The sequence below is a fragment of the Galeopterus variegatus genome, unplaced genomic scaffold, assembly GCF_000696425.1.
Source record: "Galeopterus variegatus unplaced genomic scaffold, G_variegatus-3.0.2 Scaffold1666, whole genome shotgun sequence".
NCBI classification, from domain to species: Eukaryota; Metazoa; Chordata; class Mammalia; order Dermoptera; family Cynocephalidae; genus Galeopterus; species Galeopterus variegatus.
The window spans coordinates 215710-216386 of NW_007727777.1; positions in this window are offsets into that span (position 1 = coordinate 215710).

The following is a 677-nucleotide window of genomic DNA, read 5'->3' on the forward strand; positions in this document are numbered from 1 at the left end:
GCCGCTGCCCGCGGCCCCCGCGCTCCCGGGACGGGCTCCCGGGCGGGGCAGGGACCCCGCTGTGCGAGGGGTGGCGCTGCACGCGCTCCCGGGATCCCGAGCCTGTTCGCTCGGGGATCTCACCTTGTCTGTCGCAAGAGACTCAGACCCTGTCCAACAGACCGGAACCTCCTCACAGTAGCAAATGACAGTTTGGTGGTTTGGGATTTTTTTGGTTTTTTGTTTTTTCTTTTAAAAGGACTAGGGAGCCAGCCGACTTTAGGACTCGCGAAATGGAGAAACTGGAGGGGGAAAATTTTTAAATTTTCTTTAAAAAACTAAAAATTGTGACCTCTTGGCCGGAGAAAGCGAACATGGAAAAGGAGAAGCAGCCGGATGGGGTGGGATGGAAGGTCAGAGGGTGATGAGGCACGGACAAAAGAGAGGAAGGGAAACCTGAGGGCCCTGCACCTAGGAGGAACTGCGGCTCCGGAGATGGGGCCTCGGGGGTCAACCCATTCTGACTAACCCTCCAGATGTTTAAAAGCAGGGCCCTCAGCTCCGAAAATAGACTCTGGCTGCCTTTATATTCAGACTTCAAAGCCGATATATTGAAATGAGGGTTAATTTTCCCATAGCATTCTGGAAATTTGCACACAGGAGAAGAAATGACCGGTTATAATGCTCTGCAGAAGAAT